The sequence below is a fragment of the Schistocerca gregaria genome, chromosome 2 (assembly GCF_023897955.1).
Source record: "Schistocerca gregaria isolate iqSchGreg1 chromosome 2, iqSchGreg1.2, whole genome shotgun sequence".
Taxonomy (NCBI): domain Eukaryota; kingdom Metazoa; phylum Arthropoda; class Insecta; order Orthoptera; family Acrididae; genus Schistocerca; species Schistocerca gregaria.
In genome coordinates, this window is record NC_064921.1 from 1,015,432,722 (window position 1) to 1,015,452,553 (window position 19,832).

A 19,832-nucleotide genomic window follows, 5' to 3' on the forward strand; every position below is an offset into this window, starting at 1 on the left:
TGTTTGCCCCCGTCACATGCCAATTGTTGTTTGGAAATTTTTGTTTTGATTAAGTTGCGATAATAGTCTTGTAGATTTTCTTAACTTTCGTTATATTCTTTTCAGGAAATGTCGTTTGTATATAACTCTAAGAGAAAATACCTGAAGAGATAGAGCGCCATCGGTACGTGGTGTAAAACAATAGGTTGCTGAGTATCAGAAGAAGGGCGGTCAGACTAGTCGGTGCCGTTTTCTACACCTCGTAGGTTTCGCATAATGAAGGGCTTGCTCCTGTTTCTGCACATCGGTGATCTTTAGTCCTACAATCTCGTGTCGGTAGAGTCAAGTTCTCATAGCTTACTTTAAAAATATTGCTGCGACATATAAAGTGTCCAAGAGCTGACAGAATACTTTTGGCTATATCTTTACGTATGGGCAAAACTTGGGCCACATAATTTATTTTCGCAGCGATACAGATACTGGTTAGTACACCTTGTTGAAGCTCCTCTAATTTCCTGACACTATGTAACTTCGCACAGGCGCGAACTTAGATGAGCAACTGCTTATAACTGGCGGCAGTGCTGTGGCAGATTGTGCTTCGTAAATCGACACCCAGACGTTTCATCCTAGCGATCTCTTTTAATTGACCACGACGTATCGCGCCTATTCCTTACCCAATGTTCATGATCCCGGATTTCGTCCAGTTCAGTTGTGCACCGGATGCTCATTCATATTCCGTTATGATCTGAAGAGCCCTTTCTACCTCAATGATATTCATGTCCAGGATGGCAACATCGTTAGCGTAACTTCTGCACACCATCTTTTGTGTGTTTACTGGCAGTCCCTATAAATGTTCCTTCAAGGTGACCAGCAGTGGTTCTATCGCAATGGCAAACAGCGCCATCGACATAGGGCATCCCTCCCCAACAGAACTGTTTATCGGAATTGCGCAACGTGGCTGACCGTAATTGATGATTTCCGACGTACTATTCCATAACAAATTCTGTATGATGCTGATGAACTACAGAGGAAAACCCAGTGTCTACATTACCTTAAAAGGTACGGGGAATTCACCCAGGCTCCACCTCTTTTCTTTTTTTAAAAAAAAAATAACAGTCGAACGCCTTTTCGAAATCTAAGCTTACATAGCAGATGTGACATGTAACTCTGCAGGCGTCCGCGACAGATATTATATAGTTGAAGTGGGCTAGTGTGTGATATATGGCTCTGTCCTTTCTGGCTCTCGTCCGATGCGATCCAATGACGGTGTGCGTCACTGCTTTCATATTGTCGCCAGAATTCGAGCAAAAATTTTGTAATCGCTGTTTAGCAAAGTAACACGACAGTGTTGTTAGTGGTCTTTTTTGGGAGTAATACCACAAGTCCTTCTCTGAATTGATGACAAGTTCGTTGCGTATCACTGTCAGCTTAAGGCTCCAACGAGATTGTGTCACATCCGGGGGATTCTTTTTTTTTTTTTTTTTGGAGAGGGGGGGGGGGGCGGGACTGTGAAACGCATCTTCCAGTTCATCTTCTGTCACACCTGTAAAAAGTTTGTCTACATACGCAGTTCTAAGTCCGTTCGTTAAGTTGCTTTGAAATTCTTCAAGTGCTTCTTTGTCGACATTCTGTTGAACATCAGTTCTGTGTAATAAGTTCGAACGACATTTCTAATATCGTTTTGCCTCGTGAGAATGGTACCGTCATGGGATTTCAGTTCAATTAGTGTCTTTGTTCTTGCTGCTTTAGTTTCCCGTATCTTGTGATAGATGGGTGGCTCTTCATCTACCTTTAATTATGAAGCCTCCTATCTGTTTCCGTCTTGAAAGTAATATTGTCGCTTGCACTTTCTTAACCTGGGAGTCTTTCTAAATCACTGTAGCATCAAGGGTATATAACTCTCTGAGACATTGACAGTAAGACTCCACTGTTCTGATGAGCCACCAATTCTTACCCCGTGATTAGCTTCACTTTCATTCCACGCCTGAGTAAAAGCCTCTCTGCATTCTGGATCTTCTAGATCTTAAACATTTAGTTTCCATTGTCCTTTGATTCGGTATGTTTCCTATTTCTTCAAGTTCAGTATGCAAAAACAAGCAGTGTAGTCTGAAAGACTAGTTGGTCAGATCTGAGATTGAAAATTCGCTGTTCGAGAGTGTCTGATACATAAATTCGGTCCAATCTACCGGCCGAGTGATTCATCACTTGAGTGAAACCAGGCGTCGCTCCAAACTTATGCACCCAAGTATCGATTAAAAGTAAGTCCTTTACAATTTGTTCTAATTCCATCTATTTGTTGAAACGCAGCGTCCAATATTTGGCGATAACTACACAGTAAAATCTCCAACCAGTATTAGGTGGTTGCAAAACGCGGAAGCATTTCTTCTTTAAAAAATTCTGCTCGGCGTCGCTTGTTGGTTGAGCCTGATGGTGAACATTCATTTGCGATTCTAGTATTATTGATGGTCACGCCATTTCCTCTACAATTCATTAGCCGTTCTATATTCTGAATTATAATTCCTTCTTTTGTTAGAATTGCAGTTCCCAGTTCCAAGCCGGCTGGGTGGCTGAGCGGTTCTAGGCGCTACAGTCTGGAATCGAGCGACCGCTACGGTCGCAGGTTCGAATCCTGCCTCGGGCATGGATGTGAGTGATGTCCTTAGGTAAGTTAGGTTTAAGTAGTTCTAAGTGGTAGGGGACTGATGACCTCAGAAGTTAAGTCCCAAGAGCCATTTGAACCCAAATCTAAATCATGTCGCAGATTGGCTGTCACATCATGGCCAGATATTTCTTCCAAATAAATTTCTGCCACCCCTTGAAGCAAGAGCATATCAATGTCGGCGATATATAACAGAACTTTGATGTTGTTAAGATTGAGAGAACTTCAGATCTCATTTATATTTAAGGTACCAATTTTACATACTTAAGATCAATCATTTATTTGCTTTTTAACAGAATTGAGGGTCATCTTCTTTATCTTCCTGATGTGCATCCATAATCTCATCATCTTCTGCCGTTTCCGTTGTCGTCGTACTCTGTTCAGTAAGTCTGGGAGCCACTGGAATCTCTTTTGCATTAGCGTCCATGTGTTCACCTTCTATCTCTGCTGCACAGCCAGTGTTGCTGGAGTCCTTTGACACAAGACGGCGACGTTGTTGCTGTTTTTGTAACTGGTGTCCAATACCGTCACCGTAGTCTATTGACGTCTGTCTGGTAGCTTCGTGACAGTGGTCAGTTAGTATCACTGCACTATTCCCATCCTGCAGTTGTGCAGATGTTTGCATCTGTTGCTTTGAGGGTTCTAATGATGGTGCAGTGAGTTTTTCCATTATTTGCTACACCTTTCCCCGCAGCGATGCTGCCGCTTCCTCATCATGCTTGTGGGGCAGTCTTCGTTTTACAGTCTTTCGTGAGAATTTAGCAGTTTTTTGACGCTCATAGGAATCCAAGATTTCGTGTTGTGGTTGTGTAAACAAGCATTCGTCAGTCACTGCTCTTGCCAGCATCTCGTTGCTGGAGGAATGTTGTTCAGGTGAAACAGTCTGACATAGCGCTGTGGATTCGGTTACTTCACGCACAGTGACTTGTTGCTCTTTCCTCTCAGGAACTTCCATATATCTCTCAGCCAATGACGGAATGTTAGCTTGGGAAACAAGTTCTGCAACAGTGCCCATGGGCATTTGGTCCGTCGTTTGGGAACGTTCGGACGTTGCGTAAGTATTGGACAGAACAGTCATTTCCGGAGGCTTCACTGGTTCTCCTGTCCGCCCATGGTAGCTGAGTGGATGGCACGAGGACTGGCGATAACTGTTAATGGCATTCGCATTCTCAATGTTTATGCCCCTTCCGGAACCGACAACAGACGGGCGCGTGCGAGATATTATTCGGAAGAGATTGTGCCCTTATTTACCGGCAGATTCGATCATTTCGTTATAGGTGGTGACTTCAATTGTGTTTTAGCCCAAAAAGGACCAGACTCCACATTACAATACCTCTCGTGAATTGCATGTGCTATGCCGGAATCTGGAGTTAAGCGACACCTGGGACATGATTCATAGGAACCGTGAGGGATATACTTTTTACACCAGTCACTCGGCGAGCAGACTCGATCGAATATATGTTTCGGTTGGCCTACAGGATAAGGTGATCGACGCGGAACGATGGCCTGCGGCATTTACTGATCATCTGGCTTACATTTGTACCATATCACTCCGTAGGCAAAGTGTGTAGAGAAGCCGCGGGACATGGAAGCTCAATTCGTCACTTTTGGCAGACACCGAATGTCGTCAGAGAGTCGAGGAGGTATGGGCCACATGTCAACGCCGTCTACCAACATATACCTCCGTGCTTCAATGGTGGCTCGAGTGTACTAAGCCGGCAATAAGAAGAGCGCTCATACAGTATGTTCGGGATAAGACGAGATGGCAAAGAGACACTCTTGATTATTATTACACCATGCTTCGTGAGCTGTCCTTCCAGGTGCCGTCTCCAGAACATCAAGCGAAAGTTCATCGTGTCAAGGCACAAATCCAATCGATCACGCGACGACGACTGGGTGGCATCCCAATACGGGCACGATGTCTCGACACCATCACTGGGGAACGTATCTCGATGCACCATGTGTCGCGGGAACATAAACATTACCGCCGGGCATTGGTAACAGTGCTCCAAGGTTTAGATGGCCGTCAACTGACAACACAACAGGATATTGCCAATGAATTTTTAGAGCATTTCCACCACCTCTATGCCGGTATACTGACAGACCGTCTGGTGGGGGAAGAGATACTGCAACATCTGCAAACGACACTGACAGAGACGGATAAGGCAGCACTTATGGAGCCACTCACAGAAGGCAATATAAAGGTGGCACTCACAAAAGGAGCGGCGCATAAATCACCAGGGCCAGATGGGATGACGCTAGAGTTTTATCGAGAATTCGTGGACATGATGATGCCACAGTTGGTGTCGATGTACAATGAGGCGATGCGTCCGGACATGCGCCTACCATCGGATTATGTGAAGGGCTTTCTTCTTCTTATCCCGAAGATGGCAGGGAGTCGCAGTGTTAATCAATATCGGCCTCTCACTATGCTAAACACCGACTATAAAATCTTTGCACGACTACTAGGGTCTCGTCTCTAGCTGGCGATATCCAGGACAATATCCCCTGATCAGGCTTGCCTAGGGGTGCGAAGCAACATCTCCTCGGCGTTAAGCGAATACCGTGATGTTATCGCCCTTGCGGAAACGTGTAAAATTCGAGCAGCGATGATATCTGTGGACTTCGATCGTGCGTTCGACAGGATAAACCATGACTTCTTGGCGTCAGTCATGAGCCGAATGGCGATTCCACCTGTTTTCATCTCCATCGTTATGAGGCTAATACGCGGGGCTACATCGAAGGTGATTGTAAACGGCCGGGAAGCGGGCTCGATTCCTATTAACAGCTCAGTCCGACAATGGTTCCCACTCTCCATGATGCTGTTTGCGATAACGCTTGAGCCGCTGATGTGTGTTATGAGGCGCTCACTTACTGGGATAGCGCTTAATGTGAACTCTTTCGTTTGTCGCGCATATGCGGACGACCTGATCCTCCTTGTCAGATCAGGACATGAAGTGCGTCAGGCTGTTGAACATCTAGACTCTTACAGGACGGCGGCAGGCAGTGTCGTTAACATGACGAAATCCAAAATTATGCACATTGGACGGGGTCTGGAAGACGTACCGGGATCGTTTCAGACGGTGGTATCGCTGAGATGTCTGGGGATTACATTCACCCGTTCACTACGGCGGTCAGCGGCGGCGAGTTCTCGGCGGCTTCTGCAGAATGTTCGTCTGTCGATACGCAGCAACTCACTGAGAGCCTTTGACATGATCCAACGTGTGGCATACACCAACGTTCACATAGCGTCACGACTGCCCCATTCAGCGCAGATCCTACCAATACCGAAGGGTATTTCCGACCGCCTCATGCCTGCCTTTGTTTACTATGTTAGTACTGGGATGTTATTTAAGATCAAGTATGATACGTTAACGCTACAGTTCCGGAACGGTGGCCTCAACCTCACAAACGTGAGAAACAAAGGTGTGGCGCGTTACATGCGAGCTATGATACGAAATTGGCAACAAAGAAAGCATATCATAACGTCAGCTCTGATAGAAGTACTTGTTACGCCTTCGTACGAACCCCCTATTGCGGTGGGCAATATTTCTCCTTTCCTTGCACACATTGCCTCATTTCTTATTGATTACTGTTATGTTCGTCTGAAAGTACCTTCGACGAGAGTACCCACGACTCGGGAGATCTATAGATGCTTGATGGATCACCTTGGCCGCAATATAATGGAACGTCGAGAACTTGGAGCCACATTTGGTGTGCAGCGCATATTCCATTACTGTCAACAGCAGCGAGATCGATGTGGTATATTCTTATAAACCGTACACTTGTGGCCAGGAGTAAATTACATGCAATTGATATGGTCGATTCTCCTCTTTGCACAAACTGTGGACTGTTAGCAACAGAAGAACATGGTTTAGTGTGTGGCGCAGCGAGGACGTCTGGATGCTGACACGTCGAATACTGGCCTTCCTTCGGCGCACTAACTACACAGAAATCACATCGGATGTACTTTTTCTACCGGAAAAGACCTTTTTTCCCAAACAAAAGACGTATGCGGTCAATTGGATCCCTGGACATGCGACGAAATATTTGTATTCGTACGATATTAAGTCCGTGATGGATTATTGGATGTATTTACAAGAACAACACGAGCTCATACGGAGTCATACGAATTACAGGACTTACTTTTCGAATTTTTTAGGAAGTGTTTTTCACAATCCCCCAGATAGCTGGGGTGTCCGCCCGTGACTAGGATTGACATTTACTTTATTCTTGTTGCAAGAAAAAAAAATAAAAAAAAGAGGGCGGCCTTTGCGTTGATATTATGGTTTCCAAATTGTTTTTGCTGTCTCGTTACTTTTCTTATCCCTAGGACAGCACAGTTGTACGAATAATTATTGTTTGTTTACCCTGCCTTCCTGCCCCCCCCCCAAAAAAAAAGGTTAAGGTGATGGGCTTCTATGCGAAAGGTTGTGAGTTCAAACCTTGTGTGGGGCTTAATATTTTCATTATATATATAAAAAGTGGTCAGCGCGACAGACTGTCTATCCTGAGGGCCCGGGTTCGATTCCCGGCTGGGTCGGAGATTTTCTCCGTTCAGGGACTGGGTGTTATGTTGCCCTAATCATCACCATTTCCTCCCCATCGACGCGCAAGTCGCCGAAGTGGCGTCAAATTGAAGGACTTGCACCCGGCGAACGATCTACCCGACAGAGGCCCTAATCACACGAAATGTTTTTCACTGGTTCTCTGCCAGCAGCTTTTTTTTTTTAATTGAGGGAATAGTCTCGGTGGGAAAGTGGACAGGGCTCATTGTACGAGGCCTGGCCACGATGTCTCTGTCGTCAGACAGGAACATAAGGAAGTGGTAAATGGCCACGGGAGAATATTTACTTATATGTTAACAAAAAAGTAAATCCGATTGTTCCATGACTTGTCTCTGAAAAAAAAGAAAAAAGAACTTCTGGAACACGCATATGGGGCGTCGATCTGCACAGACGGCGTCGCCCCATTTTCAAGGCTCGTCTTCTTGTAATGTTGTATAGATACCGTTATCTATTCAACTCGTTGTGTGAATGTATCAAGTTTATCTCCTGCAATGATGATCCAGCTACGGGGCGGATGGTGGAAGATGCTCCGCAAGAAGTTCAAAGAAATATTGACTGTACTTACGTTGCTTTTCAATAGCACAATGACGATCGTTTAAATAGTTCCAAACATCCATGAGTTCTGTAACGCCACATCCAAATAAATGTCCTCTGATCCACGTGACAGCGCTGTATTTCGTCCTTGGGTGGTGAACAGCATCTGGGTAGAAGAACAATGCAGATAAAATGGTTCAAATGCCTCTAAGCACTATGGGACTTAACATCTGAGGTCGTCAGTTCCCTAGACTTAGAACTACTTAAACCTAACTAACCTAAGGACATCACACATATTCATGCCCGAGGCAGGATTCGAACCTGCGACCGTAGCAGCTGCGCGGTTCGGAATGAAGCGCCTAGAACCACTCGGCCTCAGCGGCCGGAAAAGAATGCACCCGGTCCAGAATGAGATTTTCACTCTGCAGCGGAGTGTGCGTTGATATGAGATTTCTTGGCAGATTAAAACTGTGTGCAGGACCGAGATTCGGTCTCGGGACCTTTGCCTTTCGCTGCCAAGTGCTCTACCAACTGAGCTACCCAAGTACAACTCACGCTCCGTCCTCACAGCTTCACTTCTGCCAGTACCTCGTCTCCCACCTTCCAAGCTTCACACCTTTTTTTTTTTTAAAAAAAAATCTTTATTTCTAACAATATGTTTTTTATACAATAAAACCCACCACCTTATGAATTAGTGGGTCATGATATAATACATTAGTTAGGTACAGCATATACATTTCTAGTTCTAATCTACAGACAGTATTGTTAGTTGAATGGGCAGACCTACTAATTAACAAATCTACTACTACCTAATATTACTGCTTACACTAGTCTCTACTGCCTGCAGCGTTACAAACATGCCAGTAAATATACAAACCTACTTGTGTGCCTTGCTCACCGAGCTAACCCCGGTGAACGCGCCCTGGCACAGGGCAGGCCAATACTTTTATTCGCTGCAGGTTTCTATCTTAATTCCTATTCTAATTTCCTAACCTAATGAACTATTCTAAGTCAAAATCGTTGCGTTGTCAAGTCCGGTATAATCGCCCCTCTCCCCCTATCCTGCACGTGGCGGATTCCAACTTTACCAGTCGACCAGTCCACGCATAGGCGGTACGGGATTGGGGTATTGACTTAGTATGTGATTTCCTTAAGTCTCAAAGCTCTCTCAGATATTGTGTTAGGACCTTTCGTGATACCTCATTTGCCAACTGATTTAGCAGTCGAAAGGTCTCGTCTTGTCTTAATAACATATAAGTGTCATGGTTGGGTAGTTGTTGTCTAAGTGTAGCTGCTACATCATCGAAAAGGGGGCACTCGTAGACCACATGGTCGGGAGTTCCCTCCGATGCACCACAGTCACACGTAGGCGTTGCCCTCTTCCCAAACCGACATAGATACGTCGGGTAAGGCCCATGTCCAGTAAGAAAGTGGAACAAACCCCTAGTTGGTTCAAAATAACCCATGCTCATTCTTTCCCTCACATTCGGCAGGAAGCTGAAAGTTCTTCTGCCGGATTCCTCTGCCTCCCAAACTTCTTGCCATAGCTCTTCACCCCTCTTCCGTATCTCGCCCTTATCCCTAACCCTTACTCCCAAGACTTCTTCTACTTTCTCTATGTCCCCTTTCTTTGCCCAATACCAAGCACCCTGTTCCCTGATTTTGATGTCCAGAGGACAAAGCCCATTATTACTAATAGCCCCCCCCCCCCCCCCCGGAGATGTTCTGTATGCCCCCACAGATCTTAATATCATGTTCCTTTGAACCCTTCTCACCGACATGGCGGGCACAACCCTCGTGAGCCTGTGTGCCCAGACTCCCGCGCCGTAACCCACTATTGATGTTAATATGCTATTGTGATACAATTTGATGAGGTGAGGGGGGAGATGAAATCTTTTATGACCTATGGTGATGAGGTTATTGAGGATTTGCAGAGCTCTTTGTGTCACGGTTTCAATGTGCTTTCCGAAGTTCCACCTTTCATCGATGATGATCCCTAAGTAACGTCCCTCTCGTCGTCAGAGTACTGGTGTGCCCTCAATTCTTACAGTCGGGTTTCTTATTAGCTGTCCCTTTAGTAATAGATAGGTTGATTTGGTCGGTGAGATGGTCATCTTGGTGTTACGGCACCATGATATTAGTTGTGTCATGGCTCTGTCTCTTTTAGGTTCAATATCCTCGCGACTTCGGCCGCCAACCAGTAGAAGGAGGTCATCAGCGTAGGCTATCACCTCTAGCACATCTTCATTCTGTTGTAATGTATTTAAAAGTGGCTCCATGTGGATATCCCAAAATAGGGGACCTAAGTCGGAACCCTGGGGACATCCCTTTGTTATGGGTTTTCCAATCCTCCCGCTAGGGGATGATAGCCAGACCTCCCGATCTACACAATAGCTCCTAAGGCAACCGTATAGCGGCCCTGGGCACTCTTTCTCCCGCAAGCAGGAGAAGAGCGAAGGCCACCACAGGTTGTCAAAGGCGCCACTAATGTCCACCATGATGCCGACGATGTACTTGCACGGGGCCGAACCACAGACCTCGGCCGCCAGGGCGATCGCATCAGATGCGGAACGCCCAGGCCTGAAGCCAAACTGTCTGTTGCTCATCCCGTGCAGCACTCGGTGGGCAGTCAGCCTATCAGCAAGCAGCTTTTCAAGGATTTTCCCGAACACATCCAGAAGGCAGATGGGTCTGTAAGACTTTGCCTCAGCTGGATCTTTATCGGGGCCTTTCTTAATGATTACAACGTTTGCTGCTTTCCAGGTCCTCGGGAATTTGCCTTGCCGAAGGCACTCGTTGTACAGCTGGGTTAAAGGAGCGACCAGTTGTGGGGCAAGAACTGCACCACCTCCGCCACAATGCCGTCTGGCCCGGGGGCTTTCCCTCTCTTTATTGTCTTTATGAGGGCAGCGACCTCCTCCTCCGAGAAAGGGAGGACTGCCTCATCATTTGTATAGTCGTCCAGATCTAAATCCCGCAACCGTCGCTGTTCCTCAGTATCCTCTGTTCTGTCGTCGTCAGGCAACAGGGATCGGAGTAGGACCTCAGCAGTCTCCTGCCATGAGTCCGTCATCCCATCCCCATGCCTGACTGTGGACAGCATCATTGGGGAGCGGATCTTTTCTCTTACTAGTTTGTACGGAATCCCCCACGGATCCAAGGCCAGCTGATTGGTCACGAAAGTCTCCCAACTTCTGACTCGGACCGCTTTTAGTTCTTTCTGAAATCTTTCCTTTGCCTCCCGGTATAACAGTAACCATCTCTGCTTCTCCCACCAGACGACACTGCGCTGGTAGTGCCTCCGCAGCCTTCTGACAGACTGACGCAGCTCCTGCAGCTCAGCAGACCATGGTGTCGGCGAGGCCGCCATGGCCCTCCTCCTAGTTAGCACGGCCGCCTTCATCGCTCTAGTCACTGCACACACCAGTTCCTCAGCTCTGTTGTCAATGTCAATTGGTCTGTCACCATCCGGTAATGGAGGAATGTCACACTCTCTGGCTAAGCGTTCCCAGTTGGCTTTCCTGAAGTTTAACTGCACCTCCCACCCCATGGCCCAGTGGCACTCCCTGCCCCCTAAAGTAAAAGTGATAAGGTTATGATCGCTTGTGGTGGCACTGTCTATCACCTTCCAGTTCTGTATTAGGTTTGCCGCATTTGGCGTGACCAAGGTCACATCGATGTTCGTGCCTTGCCCCCCTCCCGCTGCATAGGTGGGAGAGTTTCCCGGTTTGTTTGCCACCACAAGCTGCTACGACATAATCACTTCTTCCACTTTTCCACCATTTTCGTCCCTTGTGCCACTGTACCATAGGGGGGACTTCGCATTTATGTCAGCAGTTATGACAACTCTCCGTCCCTGCAACGCCATAGCTATTCTTGTTAGATGGTCTAAATGTATGTCAATATCATCTCCATATTGGAAATACGTGTTGATGAGTATTATGGTGCCTGCTGGAGATTGCAGTTCTATGACGTTGCAGTGACTGTTTGAGTACTGCGAAAGTAAGGTTGCCTGTAGTTTTTTATTGGTGATTACCACAGCTGCTTTGGGGGCATCCCCACAGCTGATGACTTGCCATGTGGTGGCCACAAAAGCAATTTTTCCAGCCAGAAAGTAAGGCTCCTGCAAACAGAGTACATCGAGTCTCCTCTCCTCCACTTCCCTACGGAGTTCCTGCATCACAAGTCGACTGTTGTGCGTATTTAGTTGGCTAACAGGTGTCCTAGTCGTCATGGGTAATATGTGTGTACTCGGTCATATGGCCAGGTCTTGTTCGGATCGAAAGTTATTCTTCCATTTGCCAACAATGATTGCACGTAAATATCCTTTAAGTCAAATTTCTCTCCTCGTCTTTCAAACAGTTTCTTTAGCAGTCACGCAGGGCTCCGAAGTCCGTGGGGAGAGTCACCGACTTTAGCTGTATTCTATCTACAGCCTCCATCACCGAGAAGGTTACCTTTCTACCGTTCTCATGTCCAATTCGGACCACATGTCTCAAGGCAGTGGTCAGGGTTGCCGGCTGCTCCAGTCTTGCCAGTCGCATCGTAAATTCGAGGTTTGGGTACACCCTCACCGGATCAACAGGCGGAAGCCTGACAATTGATGTATCAGTGGTGCAACTTACACTCGAACTTGTGACTACATTTTCTTGTGTAGGTGGTTTTTCAGTTTTCTCCTTGGGGGTTGCCACTACCACAGGATGCCCTTGCCGTGGATGGTCTGTTTTCGGCTCAGATCCCCGGCTTCGAGGGGAGGGAGCCATGAGTGGCATAGGAAATTCAGTTTGCTGCCCTTTGTCTACCATGTATGCCTCTGTCTCGACAGCAGTGTCTGCTGTTTCGACTTCTGAGCTCGAAAGCGATCTCAAAAATTCCCTGAACTTGTGAGCCCTCATAGCATCCCTCCTTCTCTTGCTCGGGGATTTTCGCTTTGGCATCCTGTAGGTTGTGTCAGACTCAGCCATAATCAATTCTAGATATTAGGCGTTGTTCTAACATCCTGTATGTAGGGCAACTCCGTCCTGTAGCTCCACATGGTTTTTTCCCTCTACTCTTACAGGGAATACAAACACTGGCAGCCTTGCAGTCCTTTCGTACGTGTCCGTTGTCACCGCACTTGGAGCACGCCGACCCCCTGGTGCAGTGCCTGAGAATGTGGTCCAAGTCCCCACAATTGTGGCAACGAGGTACCACGATGTAATCTCTTACATTAATTGCATGAAACCCGACATATAGTCTGCCCATTCCAGTGATTTGCTTCCACATTTGTGGATTCACCTCGGCCACGTGATGGACAACGTCCCGATCACGGGGTCCTGTTTTGAATTTGAGTTTAAATTTATTATTGAATTCGTCAGCATTCATACTTTCAAAATTTTGTCCCCTTATTGTCTCGCTTAACTCGTCGTTAGTCATGATAGTTGGCACATCGTACAATATCACCAAAGGATTCCTTTTCCGTGGAGGTTCACATTTCATTACTGCATTCAGTTTTTGGTTTTTTAATAGTTTTTCTTTATCTTCCTCTGAGGCTACTTCTACTATTACAGAGTTCTTGCTGGGTTTAACTTTCTTGATTCTTATTTTGTCCTTTACAGGATCTATTGTGGTAGTTAAAAGTTCTTGTAACTTTTTTACACTTGTGTCCTGTCCTGGCAGCGTCGGAAGAAAAACTGCCGTGTCTTGTCTCTTGGCTACCCTGTCGATTGTATCTTTTGTGGTAGTTGGCTTGATGGGCGCTTGCGCAGCCACTGCCGGCCAGGATTTGGCTGGTTGTTTTCGCAGCCTGCTGTTTTCTTTCTCTAATTCCTCTAAACGGCCTTCTAATTTTGTATGGGCAATAGCCCAGGCCGAGAGTTCATTCTTAATAATGGTCAAGGCCGCCTGACTAATCTTACCATTTTTCACATTCTGATCAATCAGCAGGGCGATTCTATTATGCCTCTGTGCGACGGTTTCAATATCAACATCTGCCTGTCCCACCTCGTCTTGTGGAGAGGGATCAGGCACAGCGGAAGCCCTCGAAGGCGCACTCGAATCACTCGTTATAGTTGTCGCCATGATTAACGAGTGATAAAGAAGAAAGTGGGAGCCCGTCTCTTGCCCCGGACCGGCTCCTCTGGCATGGGGGAGGGGGGGGGACTTCTTGCAGCTCGCCCACCGACCTCGCCCCAAGGTCAAGGGCCCTATCGAACTGCCGGGTTCAGCACGCCGTTGCCAGCGCACTGGTCCCCATCGATGGCTCCGTCACCGGCGATTTCACGCGACGCTCCTCGGCAACTGCACCCCGCACTCCGGAGAGGCGGATGCACCTCTCGCCCTTCGCGCCTACTAGCCCGAGTTTCCACCTTACGGCCAAGGACCCACTCCTACTCAGGTGGCGGGCCGGTCCCCCAGACGTTCGGCGGTCTGGACCCAGTTAACCTGGCCCAGGCGATGTCACCACCTCCTGGGTTTGGCAGAACACGCCCCGGCTACCCAGGGGCGCGGCGAAGCACCCTTGCCGACTCGCGCCGCGATCCCACGCCGACAAACGAAGTCGCCGGCATGCAGAGCTCCTGCTGATCTGGGCCCTGCGAACAGAAAGGGACAGATATTCGTCCCTCGACACAGCTCCCCCTGTGCCACGCACCCTTCGCTTTCGCATCGGGTTGGGTCGCAGCTCTCCCTTTTGTCGCAAGGCAGAATGCCGAGCTTAACGTCTGGCACCACGGGAAGGCGGAAAGAGCCACTTGGGAAGGAGAGGCTATAAGAGACACATCACTTCCCCTGTGAGGACTGCCGCGGCACGCCCGTCTGGAAGCGATACGCCCCAGTGCGAGCCTCCGTGCCTTACGGCGCGCCGGCTACGGGCGGGCCCGCGCCGAACGCGCCGTCGAGTGACCGACCTCACGCCAGACAAGCTTCACACCTTGCAAAACTAGCACTCCTGAAAGAAAGGATATTGCGGAGACATGGCTTAGCCACAGCCTGGGGGATGTTTCTCATTCTGGCCGGCCGCGGTGGTCTCACGGTTCTAGGCGCGCAGTCCGGAACCGTGAGACTGCTACGGTCTCAGGTTCGAATCCTGCCTCGGGCATGGATGTGTGTGATGTCCTTAAGTTAGTTAGGTTTAAGTAGTTCTAAGTTCTAGGGGACTGATGACTATAGCAGTTGAGTCCCATAGTGCTCAGATCCATTTGAACCATTTTCTCATTCTGGAAATGTTTCTCATTCTCCGCAATATCCTTTCTTTCTGAAGGGTTAGTTCTACAAGGTTCGCAGGAGAGCTTCTGTGAAGTTTGGAACGTGGGAGACGAGGTACTGGCAGAAGTGAAGCTGTGAGGACAGGGCGTGAGTCGTGCTTGGGTAGCTCAGTTGGTAGAGCACTTGCCCGCGAAAGGCAAAGGTCACGAGTTCGAGTCTCGGTCCGGTACACAGTTTTAATCTGCCAGGAAGTTTCAATGCAGCCGGTGTTTGTCTGCATCATGGACGTTGCAATTCACAGGTAAAGGCATTGACCTGCGTCATACTAAGTTCCAATGCACGGTAGGACAGGTCAGTTCAACGACATTAAGCGACCGGCGGCATCACACCACCCAAAATAGGATAAGGGCACCGGTATCTCAGTAACAGACAACGGGGGGGGGGGGGGGGGGGGAAGGAAATATGGTGCCAGAGCCTCCGTCTGTAAGCCCTGAGGCTGGTCGGGCATCGTCGCCAAAGCTTGAGGTGCTTATTAACGTATAGAGACACTGCTCGATCATGAACATGGACAAGACCAAGTCCGCCCTCTTCTTTAGGAAGAGTGAAGAAGTCGTATCAAACCTTAAATATCATTCCAGCTCTGACAAAGAAACCCAATGCCGCCATGATGCTCCGAGCCATGTGTTTACGCATCGATAGTGTTTGCGCTACATGCGTAATTCATGATATCTGATAGACATTAAAACATTCGGTCCGTTGATGGAGGTCCAAAGCAAGAAGACGATGATCCGCAAGTCCAGCACAGATGTGTTGCAAGAGGCTCCGATAACACTGGGCAATGGAAAGTTTTTTTTGAAAATGTTTTTTACTTTGATAGCTAATCTTTATAGGTTTTTATGCACTGAATCCAAATCTAGCCTTAGTTTTTCTGTATCACCCATAGTTTTCGAGCAATATCCTTTTTACTAAATAGTATAAAAATCCTATGCTGTGCGGTAAACGGGGAAAGTAATGAAACGCTTTGTTACAACATAAGTATGGTTTGTATTTACAGTAAGCTACTTCAAAATTATGTGTGTTAATAGAGGTTTCACTTGTCAGCTAGAATTTGTATTTTCTTTCTCTTTTTTCTTTGAAGTTACTTTAATATCCTTGTGAAACCGCTTTCCTCGCTCGTCACTAACATCTCGTATATTGTCTGGGAAGTAATAAAGGTGACTGTTCAAAAAGTGAACTCTGAGGCTCGTTAAACATCCGAAAGTTTTAAACTTCTTTAACCTTGTAGCTGTAATAGAAACATGTTATCGGTCTTTTTCATGTCGTAAGAACTTTGCAACGACTTGCTTGAATGATACCGAAGTTTCTTTCTCATTTAAGGTCGTTGTTGATTCAAAGTTAACATCAAACATCAATTTTCTAATGTCAGGTCTAACAAAGGCGCATTCTTTTAGTTTAGCTTCTGAAAGGAGTAGAAACTTTTGGCAGTGATATTTAAAACATGGTCCATCTTTAGGCAAAGCCTTTAGTAACTGTTTCATTTGGCCTCACTTCATATGTAGAGGTAGTAGGACTACGTTTTTTGGATATACAAGGTTATTGCGTAGAATGTTCTTCTCACCAGGTTTTAAAGACTCCCTCACAGGCCAGTTCTTTCTGCACCTGTGACGATCCCTAGCCCTAATTCCCATTCACACAACAAACATGGAAATTCATGAGCTGAATAGCCTATTTTATTTAGCACGATTTCTAGGCTTTCATAGCTTTCTTTCATATGTACAGAATGTCCAACAGGTATAGATGCATACATGTCACCACTTTGTAATAAATCAGACATTAAACTAGTTTTGGATGAATCAATAAACAGCCTCCACTCTTCCTTTTTATTTCAATACCAAACTCATTCATCAGACCGGGAAAGTCTGAGCAGTACACTAAATCACGTTCTTGTTGAAAAAACTTGGAAAATTGCTGCTCTCTCTTTCTCTACATGTATATGCCGGTTCCATCTGCCAATAAGTTCTTTACTTTTAATCTAGAGCCAAGCAAATAAGATTTTTCTCTTGTTAAGCCCAGATCCCTAACCAAATCCTTAAGCTCGGTCTGAGTAAACAATTAGGGCTCTAGACTTTCTGTATTACAATGGAATTCATCTTCATCTGGTTCATGTAAATCACACTGTACATCAAAAAATACTTCTGTTGGAATAGAATTTAAACCATCTGTTGCTTCAGGAACCGACAAATCTACACCATGCCCTACTGGTCGGATGGCGGACGGACGGTTAGAGTAGCTTATTACGTCCTTGTTTTTCGAATTATGACCAATAATATCAACACTGCAAAAGTAGCAGTCATCGGAATAATTTCTTGGCTCCCTCCATATTATAGGAACAGCCAATGTAAAGGCTTTTGTATCTCCTTTTTGGAGCATTTTCTCAGATCTTCAACACACACATATCATAACTTATGCGGCGCCCAAGATTTATCTTGATCACCAGGTTTAGGTCCAAAGTATGATAGGTGAACCTTTGTCACAAAGTCTGTAATGTTTCCTTAGTGTCTTTAATCACAAGTTCACCAAAAATATAACAAAAACTGTCAGTAGAGTTGGTACAACAACGATTAGGCACTGTACTAAGCATATATACAGGAAATTGGAAACTGAGTTTAGTTTGACAGTAAACAAAACACCATTTGTTAACAGAAAAATAGAATCGACGTTTTTTTACCAGCAAATGTTTTTCATCAGTACTACCAACGTCATCTACATTCATTACACTTCCTGATTAAATTATTTTGACTATATAAAAGCTGTTAAAGTTTTTAAAAAATCGCTTAATTTAATAAATTTAACTGTAAAATGCGACGAAATGATGGGTGATACAGTTTTTTAAGTATCAGTTTTGGATTTTCCACCCTAATATACGTGAGACTAAGGTATTTACAGAAAAAAGTTTTTCCATCGTTGGCCTGTGTAATTAATGGTCGTCGTGCGTGATATGTCATCCGCGAAGGCGATAGCGAGACAACGGATTTTATCACACAGTCTGAGTAGGGCGACGCTTGCAGGTGCCATCCCAGTGCCAATATGTAATTCCATTGATTTATGCACATTTATACGGCTCCCCGAAGCCCCGAAGCTTCACCATAAGTGGGTAACTAGTTCAAGGCTCTGGGAACATAATGTTCGTCACGAAGAGTTAACAACGGATCATCAGCATACGCAGTGCACCAAAAAACGAAGCCACCAAGGGACAAACACGTGAAGCGGTGTCGCAGACCACACAACAAAGGTTGTAATGCTAAAGCATTCAGTAATGTCGATAATGAGTATGCGTGTTTAACACTTTAGATGTTGCGCCACGTGGGAGACGGAGTACCACCTCGACAAAAGCGCTCGGGTAATGCGTACTCTGAAGAACAGCAGTTAAGTACGTATGACTGACGCGATCAAATGCTTGACTGAAGTCTGTCACAGCCAGCGCTCCCGGTGCGATACGCACCTTAGCAAGGGCTGTCAGGTCCCTGTAGCGGTACAGGGCACCGCCGATTTTATGCGTCCCACCCATCAATGTCTGATCCACTGATAGGACACGAGGTTTCGTACGCTGAATGAGAGCTGCCAGTCGACGTGCGAAAATTTTCATATCACAGTTCAACACAGTTAATGGTCGGTAGGCTGTAATACGTGATCCTCGGTGAGAGATTGGGATGATGATCCCTTCTACAAATGCAGCCGAAAGTGGCACCCCTGGTGGCGTGAGCTCTTGACATATAGCAGTCCAACAGGGCACCAACAGTCTCTGGAATGTCCCATAAAACTCCAATGGTAACTCATCCGGCCCTGGTGACTTGTTGCGTGCCCCTTTTCCTACGGCATCCAACAATTCTTTTTCAGTCACCGGTTCTAGTAGTTCCTATTGGAGTTTCGGAGTAACCATGGCGTGTGTCAAACTAATAACAGTAGTAATGATCCCTAGATTAGATCTCTTCTCCACGTACAAATGAGAATAATGGGTAAAGTATGCATTGCTTACGTCTCTTTGCGTGACGTAACGGATGCCATCTTCTGTCGTCACCTCAGGAATCAATGTCCAGTGCCTGCGCTTTCCTTCCATGGCTATGTGGTACTTGGAGGGCCGTTCGCTGTCGGTTCCAACAGTTTGACGTGTACGAATGATGGTACCTCCCAGGTGTTGACGCGTCGACGTCAAAATCTTCGCTTTTGCACGAGTGACAGTCATCTGGCGGTCCGATGATGGGGGCTTAACGGAACACTCCCTGAGAATTGCGTGGTAGAACTGTGTAGTGCTGCCCCTCCATACCGCAGCTTCTCTACTAAAAGTCTTGAAAGTCCGTCGAAGGCTCGGCTTGGTACAATACAGCCACCACTGTAAAGCAGATGTATACCGGTATGTTCCTCGTCGTCGTGGGCACAGTCTCCCCGTGTCACCCACTGCCGATTGACATTCTGGCGAGGCCATCTGAGTGGTGTTAAATTTACAAGGGCTGCGGCTGCGCCACACTTGATGGCGTCAAAGCGTGATGGTACTGACGTCAGCAATGTGGTCAGTGAACGCTGCTCGCCGCAACTCGGCTGCCGTCACCTGATGCCTGAGAGAGTGGAAGGTATACAGGGTGTTACAAAAAGGTACGACCAAACTTTCAGAAAACATTCCTCACATACAAAGAAAGAAAATTTGTTATGTGGACATGTGTCCGGAAACCCTTACATTCCATGTCAGAGCTCATTTTATTACTTCTCTTCGGAGGCCATGGAATTGGTCCACCTCTACCAATCCATCGCTCACCGAATCTGTTGTTGAGAAGCGTACGAACACTTCGACTGAAATGTGCAGAAACTCCATCGTGCATGAACCACATGTTGTGTCGTACTTGTAAAGGAAC